Source organism: Mauremys mutica, unplaced genomic scaffold, assembly GCF_020497125.1.
Source record: "Mauremys mutica isolate MM-2020 ecotype Southern unplaced genomic scaffold, ASM2049712v1 Super-Scaffold_100264, whole genome shotgun sequence".
Taxonomy (NCBI): domain Eukaryota; kingdom Metazoa; phylum Chordata; order Testudines; family Geoemydidae; genus Mauremys; species Mauremys mutica.
Window position 1 is genome coordinate 342,233 of NW_025423297.1, and position 8,294 is coordinate 350,526.

Sequence of the window (8,294 nt, forward strand, 5' to 3'; positions counted from 1 at the left end):
AACACATGCACAAATCCAGCCACATGAACACACACACATTTGCACAGCCACAAACACAACCCCCAGAGCTGTAATAACACCCCCCTCCACACACAAAACCCTTGCAGAAAACCACACAAACACATGCAGAAATCAATTCATCCATCCATCCACCCACCCACACATACACCATCCCCATTCTGTGCACACACCTTGGGTCACTGTGACACTGAAGACTTCAGTTGGATGGGGGGCCCAGCACCATGTGTCTTTCCAAGCAAGGTTGAGCAATTCCCCCTGTGTGGCCTCATGCAGGTGATGGCTGATTCCCCCAACTTACAGCCAGTGGTGAGCTCCAGCCAGTTCACACCCATTCGCAAGAACCGGTTGTTAAATTTAGAAGACTTTTTAGAACCCGTCGGGACAACCGGTTCTAAAAAGCTTTTAAATTTAACAAAGGCTCAGGCAGCTGTCTGCCTGGCCCCAACTCACCTCCCCCTCTCCCCTGAATGCTCCGCCCTCCTTCTCCTCTGCTTCCCGCGAATCAAATGTTCACGGGAAGCCAGAAAAAAGCAGCAGGCAGGTAAGCTGGGCACGGGGGCGGAATGGCTCCCTCTGGCCCTGGCCGAGTGCCCCAGCCCGGTCCCAGCCAAGCACCCCCAGCTTGGGCGCGGCCCAGGGAGTTGGGGCCCGTGGCTCCGGCCCCGGTGCCGGCGGAGCGGCTCTGGCCCTGGTGCCGGCCCGGCCTGGGGAGTCGGGCCCCGCAGGGCCGGTTGAGGTCCCGGCGGAGTGGACCCGGTCCCGGCCCCAGGCAGTGTGGTAAGGGGGCAGGGAGCAGGGAGCGGGTATTTGGTTGGTTGTGGAGGCCTGGATAGGGGTCAGGGCGGTCAGAGGGCAGGGAACAGGGGGATTGAATGGGGGCAAGGATCCCGGGGGGCAATCAGGAAGGAGCAGGGGTTGGATGAGGTGGTGGGGGGCACTCAGGGACAGAGAGAAGGGGTGGTTGGATGGGGCAGGGGTCCCGGGGGGCCATCAAGAATTAGAGGAGGGGTTGGATGCGGCTGCAAAGGGCAGTCAGGGGACAGGGAAAGGGGGGAATGGGTCAGGGGTCCTGGGGGGGTGTCAAAAACATGGGGGGTTGGATGGGGCATGACCTCCCGGGGGGGGCACGACCCCCTCGTGAGGTGAGAAGGAGGGAACCGGTTGTTAATATTTTGGCAGCTCATCACTGCTTACAGCATAGTGACAACCATACTACACAATTCTTATAACTTCATATGCATGAATGGTATACATCTATGGGTAGAGAAATGACTTTCAGCAGATCATATCCTTTCCCCTGATACCTTACAAGTCATGCTCTATATGTAAGATCACGATTATATGAAAATGAGGACTATGGGGGTTACAGCCGCTCCCCCAAAGGTCTAGAATGTCACACTGAGATTCTATTTTCATTTACGTAACCAACTTTGACCTCTCTGCCTAACACTTATAATCACTTACAGTCTATCTTTCTGTAGTTAATAAACTTATTTTAATGTTTTATACTTACTTGTGAAATTGTCCAAAGTGCTTGGGAAAGCTGCTCAGATTAAAAAGGCTGGTGCATGTTCACTTTCTTTTTGAGGAAGTGATGAATTAATTAATGAGCTTGCACTTTTCAAGAGGTTTTGAGCAGTGTAAGATGGTACATTTCTGAGGTGCAAGGCTGAGGGCTGGGGAGATATGCTGGTGTCTCTATGTATAATTGAGGAGTGGCTTATAGAGCATTCATGCAACTTAGTTGGGTGCATTGCTGCATGTTGTTGGCTGAGTGATCACAGCACATGGAGGGGGTTTTGCTGCTTGTCACTAGTGCAGCATTGTAAGAAACAGCCTAGGCTGGAGAGATAAGAGGACAGAGCAGTTCTACAGTTTGGGATTGTACCCCACGGATCCCACCACACAGAGACCCTGCCATGACCAGCCGTGGTAATATCTGCTTAGTACTCTGCCTTGTAGCTTCAACAGCTGCACATGCAAGATGAGTTACAGTGACCTTGACCTTGTTTCCATGTTTATCCAAAGCCTCCTTTTGACAGTTGTCAGCAAAAAGACCCGTTTCTTTTGCAAGCATTTGTATGGCTAGCCAGAGTCGAGCTTCTCCGTTAACAAAAAAGATTGACCAAAAGGGGACAAGAGGAGGCACGTTTAGCAAGGCAGCACTGGATGCTGGATCCTGAATCTGCTCTTTATCCAGCAGCTCTCTTGGCAAGCTCTGCCATGGTGCCACGCTCTGGGACTTCTCCCCGAACTGCTCCATTTTTCATCAACAATAACTTGAAAAGTGAAAGGACAGTAATTCTCCATTTCCTGCAAGCCCTGCAGAGAACCCTCTAGAAGGGGCTCTGTGCACAGATATCCCCAGTGAATTGCATGGTCGCACAACACAGGGTCTCCTGTCACAGCAAATTGCAGCGGAAGCAACCTCCTTGCCAATGCCAATAGCCTTTTCATCAACACCAGACTGAGGATTTGATTCTCTCCAATGCTCTGCTGGAAAGAAGCCTTTTCCTTCACAAGCAATTACTTGGATTGTCAAGGGAGGTCTCTTCTGTTTCCTGGAAAGACACAGGAAAATGTGAGCAGAGGAGACAAAAGCTATAGAACAAGGCACCACTAGGAGTTGAACCCAGGATCTTCTGTTTACTAAACAGGTGCTTTAGCCTACTAAGCCATGGTGCCTTCCCCAAAAGGACATTTGCAACCACTCCACTTGATGGTCCAAGACTACACCTTCAAATTCCAAAGTAAAAATGTTCCTCATTTCCCTCAAGACTTGCAGACCTTGAGCAGGCTGGCTCAGTGCACAGAAAGCCACAGCTGAGCTGACAGAGGGCTTCTAACATGCGCTTCTCCCACAAGCTGCTGTGATCAGATACTGATTAGTGCTCTGTGTTTCAGTCACAGCAGCTTCAGCTCAACTCTGAGTCATGGTAACCTTTCCATCAGCTCCAGACTTAACACTTTCCAAAACTTAGCTGCAAGGAAGGGTCTCTGTGTCTTGAACAAGCACTTACAAGGATTGTGCAGTGAGGTCTTTTCTTTTCATTAGAAGAAATAAAAGAAAGGAGCCTGACAGACAAACTAGGTTCAGCAAGGAAGAACTGTCAGGCCAAGCCAGGATCTCCTGGTGAATAGGAAGGCTCTTCAGCCAGCTCTTCCCAAAGATCACTATCCAGAGGCCACTTCCCACAGAGTCCAGTTATGGTTACAGACCCATCCTGAAATTAGAGTAGGATATTTTAAAGCTTATTCTCACAATAAAGTAACACAATTCAGCCATGTCGGCACAGAGGACAAAGCACTCCGTCATTTCATAGTTATTGCGAATGATCTCACTGACAAACTTCCTTTTCTCAGGGCTGCTCCCAGCACTTTAGGGAGTTTTTCCTCTTCTACCTTCCAGCTGTGGTGATGGGACTGCAGCAGCTCCCCGGATGGCCGGCTTTGCTCTTTCACTTATATCCTTCTCTTCTTTGGCTGAAGCTGTGTTTGCCACCAGTTTAATCCGTAACTGAGACCTCAGGTACCAGCAGCTAGTTACAAAGGCTCAATTCCCATCGCCATCAGTGGGAGGTTATCCAGGGCTGCAGGATTTGGCCCATGGACAGTCAAGGTGCTACAGCAGCTACATTCTTACGTGGTGAGTCCTGCAGCCTATTACCAAACTGCTCTGCCATAGTCTGCAGGGGGCCTGACTTGCTGAGAATCTGGCAGAGGAGAGACCCTGGAGCAGAGAAGGAAAATGTCCTCAGCAGTCACAGCCGGCAGGAGCAGCAAAGACTGAGTATCAGACACACATTTTCACCAGGACAATAAATGTGCACAACCCCCTGATATATTCTCAATTCACTCCCCCTCCCAAGGAAGCCCTATTCTGCTCTATTACACTCTCATGGGATGAGAGGGAAGGTCCTCTCATGGGTAAATAACTGGTTAAAAGGTAGGAATAAATGGTGAGTTTTCAAAATGGAGAGAGGTCAATAGTGGTGCCCCCCAGGGGGTCTGGGACAAGTGCTATTCAACATATTCATAAATGATCTGGAAAAAGGGGTAAACAGCGAGGTGGCAAAATTTGCAGATGATCCAAAACTACTCAGGAAAGTTAAGTCCAAAGCAGCCTGCGAAGAGTTACAAAAAGATCTCACAAAACTGGGTGAAAGGGCAACAAAATGACAGATTTGTTGATAAATGCAAAGTGATGCACATTGGAAAACATAATCCCAACTATACATATAAAATGTCGAGGCCAAAAATAGCTGTTGCCACTCAAGAGAGGGATCTTGGAGTCACTGCGGATAGTTCTCTGAAAACATCCACTCAGTGTGCAACGATGGTCAAAAAAGCAAAGAGAATCTTGGGAATCATTAAGAAAGGGCTAGAGAATAAGACAGAAAATATCATATTGCTTATGGCCGACCACATGCATTGGCCTCCCCTCAGGCAGGGGACTTATAGGCCCTTCTGCCAGTTGGCGTTGGCAGCAGCAAGGGCTGGGTTCAGTGTCTAGGGGAGGAGAGCAGCAGAGAGGGAGGAGGAGAGAGAGTCCCAAGAGCAGAGTGCAAACCAACCAGCTGAGGGTCTCACAGGAGTCCTGAAATAACAGTAGCTCCAGGTCCCATCAGGGCTGCCCGGGGGGTGGGGGGTAAGTGGGGCAATTTGCCCTGGGCCCCAGAGGGGCCCCCAGAAGAGTTTTTCGGGGCTCCTGGAGCGGGGTCCTTCACTAACTCCGGGGGCTCTGGAAAACTCTCGTGGGGCCTGGGCCCCCGGAGATTCTTCCACTCTGGGTCTTCGGCGGCAATTCGGCGGCGGGGGGTCCTTCATGAATGAAAAGTGACTTCATTGAAGTGTTGAAGTGCCTTAATGGAGACAAAAGATTGGGTATTAAAGGGCTCTTTAATCGAGCAGAGAAAGGCATAACAAGACCCAATGGCTGGAAGGTGAAAAGAGACAAATTCATATTACAACTAAGGCACAAATATTCAACAGCGAGGATGATTCACCACAGGAACAAGCTACCAAGGAAAGTGGTGTATTTGCCATCTCCTGATGTCATTTAATGAAGACTAGATGCCTTTCTGGAATGTGTTGCCCCCAAAAGTAGCTATTGTGTCATACAGGAGGCCTGTGATATGCAGGGGGTCAGATTAGATGCTCTAATGGTCTCTTCTGGCCATAAAGTCGACTAATTTCTGAAAAACTGAGTGTAGCATTGGGAGCAGCATCTGATGTTTTCCTGTCTAGCCGGCTTGCTGCCTAGAACGAACGCTCCTTGAGTGGGGTGATCCACAGGGAGTAGCTCAAACCTCCAAAGTGCCTGGGCAGGGGCAGGACATTAGCACAGCAAGGGAGGGGTGTGGCAGTGACATCACAAAGGCCTTTTGCAGGACCTCAGACTATTGGTCAAAGGTGGTGGGGAGGTGGTGACCTCACAGAGAGCTGCTGACATCAGCCAGGCAGCACAGGGGCGAGGGGCCAGGGAAATCTCAGAGACCCCTGTGGCTTTGCTTCTCGAGGACAGCCTGGGCTAGGCAGATGCTCGGAGCAGAGCACCAGAGGGCTGCACTGGCTCCCTTCTTAGCAGCAAACTATCAACTCCCCTGACCCCTGAGACCGCAGCCTGCAGCTAAGGGTAGTGCCCACTGGGGGTTAACAGACAAACACACTCACCCATTGCACCACAGAGACACATGGATACAAAACTGCTGTTCCCAAGGCTGCTACCTAGCAGACTGCGCACCTGCCTGCCAGTACTAGTGCTCACCAGGTGCAGTGTGGAGGCTGGAGGCTGGGTGCTGGCTGTTACTTGCAAAAATCCAGCAGAGTGGTGCAGCGGGAGCGTGCTGGGCCCATAACCCAGCAATTGATGGATCAAAACCATCCTTTGCTAAAGATGTGCTTGTTTCCTTTCCCTCTGGGCCTTCAAGCGAGGCGGTGACCAGCAGAGTACCAGAAGCCTAGGCCATGAGGCAAGAGGTGGCTGAGGTGGGCGGCTGCCTGCCAGGGAGCTCCCCGGCACCTCTGGCTGCCTGGGCTGAAGGCAAGAGGCAGGCCTGGGTGTGGCGAGGGCCTCCTGTCCTGGACTGAGGCCACAGTGCTTCCTGGTCCCCTTTTCCCACCCACACCCGCAGGCGGCTGCTGCGGGAGAACACGAGGGAGGCTCTCGGGATGCTAGGCAGCTCTGTGTGGCTGTCAGGAGAAAGAGCCTTCTTCTCTAAAGATGGCTGGCAGAAAGGTGGTGCTCAGCTCTGTAAGCGACCTGCCCAGTAGCCTCGCTGCCAGGGGATGCAGACATTTCTGTAAGGTGCAGAAAGAGGGTATTTGGCGTCCAAGTTAATATGAGAAATATGCATTTAGGAGATGGAATTTCCATTCTTTCATCAGGGCCCCAGTGGCCTAATGGATAAGGCAATGGCTTTCTGAGGCCTTGTCTACACTACAAGACTATTTCGAATCTACTTAATTCGAATTTGTGGAATCGACCTTATGAAGTCGAATTTGTGTATCCACACTAAATACACTAATTCGACTGTCTGAGTCCACAGTAACGGGGCCAGCGTCGACTTTGGAAGCGGTGCACTGTGGGAAGCTATCCCACAGTTCCCACACTCCCCGCTGCCCATTGGAATGCTGGGTAGAGCCCCCAATGCCTGCTGGGGGAAAAAATGTGTCAAGGGTGGTTTTGGGTAACTGTCATCATTGAACCGTCAATCACGCCCTCCTTCCCTCCCTCCCTGAAAGCGCCTGCGGGCAATCTGTTCGTGCACCTTTCTGCTCAGTGACAGCGCGGGCGCCACAGCACTTTGAGCACGGATCCCGCTGCAGTTATGGCCGTTGTCAACTCCTCGCACCTTATCGTCCACCTCTTCCACAGTCAGCTGCTGAGAAATAGGGCTACTTTTCAATGGTGCTGCGATCACTGGTGGACCATGGGGGACGTTTTACCAACATCAACGTCGGGCGGCCAGGCAAAGTTCATGACGTGCTTGTTTTCAGGAACTCTGGTCTGTTTAGATGCCTGCAGGAAGGTAGTTTCTTCCCGGACCACAAAATAAGTCTTGGGGATGTGCAGATGCCTATAGTGATCGTCGGGGACCCAGCCTACCCGCTAATGCCCTGGCTCGTGAAGCTCTGTGCAGGCGCCTTGCACAGCGACAAGGAACTCTTCAAATACCAGCGAGCAGCGTGACCTGTGACTGTTCAGTTTCTTTACAGAGAAGCTGAACCTGCCCCTGTTTCTTTACCAAGTGACTGTTGACTAGCATCTGCAGTTACATACCCCGCCCACCCCGCTTCCCCAACTTCCAACACACGTTTAAAAATAAAATACATGTTCCACTGTAACTTTACAAAGGTTTCTTTATTGATGACTTTGCGTTACAGGGTTGAAACTGGGACAGGGACTGTGCTGGGTAGGGTGTGCAGTGATGTAAAGACCGCCTGTAAACTCGAGGAATGACAGGCTCCTGCTCCCAGAGCGGTCTGCAGTGCCGGACTGGATGTTTCAACGGAGCCTGCCATCCCTCCTTTTTGGGACTCTGTGTGCGGGGGCTATGTGGCCTTTTGGCGAGGGAGGACGGATACAGATTCCTCTGCTGCGTGGCTCTGTGGTCCAGGACAGGGACCGTTGCATGAGATCTGTAACCCCTCCCCCGCTACAAAGTCACGTACCCCCCCACCCACACAGAACCTGCAAACCACCTCCCATACCAACCAGGGTGCGTACTGACTGCAGTGTGTGTGTGACCTGCTGCTGATCCTGCCCCCATGTCTGTACCCTGGTAAAGGTGATTGTCCTGTCAAATTACCAACCCCCTTCCCCCCCTTCAAACACAGTCTTCTCTAAAAGAACATGACGGAAACAGTAATTAACAGAAACGTATTTTTTATTATCAACTAGACAGTTAGGGGATGAAACTGGGATGGGGGCTTGGGTGAGGCGGGAAGGAAAGGACTTTTCAAAATGTAGGCTATGAGAGCTTTTGGGTACTTGAGCACTCTGCTGGGGTGCAGTGACAGTTTACACGGCCTCTGGCGCCCCTCCTTCTGGTTATTTTGGGTGAGGGGGGTATGGGACTTTGTGGCGGGGGAGGGCGGTTGCAGATACACTGCAGGGAGGCTCTGTCCTCCTGCCGGAGGTCCTGCAGAACATGCACAAGACGCAGGAGCATGTCCGTTTGCTCTCTCATTAGTCCAAGCAGCGTTTGAGTCGCCTGCTTGTCTTCCTCACGCCACCTCTCCTCCCGTTCGCTGTGTGAGCGCTGGTACAG

The 8,294-nt window shown here is 51.5% G+C and overlaps 1 non-coding gene across 1 annotated transcript; it reads right to left on the reverse strand.

The window, feature by feature from the left end:
- Positions 1-2,632: 2,632 nt before the first annotated feature.
- Positions 2,633-2,706, reverse strand: TRNAT-AGU. Its single transcript has one exon. It is a non-coding gene; the product is annotated as a tRNA-Thr (tRNA).
- Positions 2,707-8,294: the final 5,588 nt, after the last annotated feature.